Genomic DNA, 676 nt, shown 5'->3' on the forward strand with positions numbered 1-676 from the left:
TTTAATGTTCATTGTATCACTTGCTCATTAAGATGCAGTTGACTGCTACATAACAAATTTTCAGGTATCTCTGTGACATCAAACGCCACGTGAAACTTTCGCAAGTCATGTTCTACAAACAGGTCATTTTATTTTATTGATGCATTACTTCGCCAAATATTTAAACTTCATTGTTGTCTCATTCAAACGATATTACTCTCACGAAGTAGAAGTATTTCGTGACGGCATCCTTTGTACGGCTTTGTTTGATTTGAGTCACTCAGACCTAGCTGAGAAGCCTAAGAACTCCACCTTGTGCAGGTCAGCGCTAACACCAGCTGCGTGCCTATTTCTGAAATATCCTTTATTTGCAAGCAAGGACGTTTTTTCTACATTGAGCAAGCAAGAATTAGGTCCATGTTTTCCTTATATGGACATCAATTTACTTCAAGCACCCCTTACGAAGCACCACCTACGAAAAACAACATTGCTGTTTGCAATACAGTTTATTGCTGAATATTTTGATAGCCGTTCATTCTGCCCACGTTACCTTGGAAGTATTTATACACATATATACATGTTTGCGTGTGTGATGTATAGCTGCTGAATATAGGCCGCAACCTAACGCGTCGTTTTGTTCTCGCTCCTGTTGAGGTCTTGACGAAGTCCTGTTATTCAGTCGGCAACACTGGATGTA

The sequence above is a fragment of the Ornithodoros turicata genome, chromosome 8 (assembly GCF_037126465.1).
Source record: "Ornithodoros turicata isolate Travis chromosome 8, ASM3712646v1, whole genome shotgun sequence".
Classification (NCBI taxonomy): Eukaryota; Metazoa; Arthropoda; class Arachnida; order Ixodida; family Argasidae; genus Ornithodoros; species Ornithodoros turicata.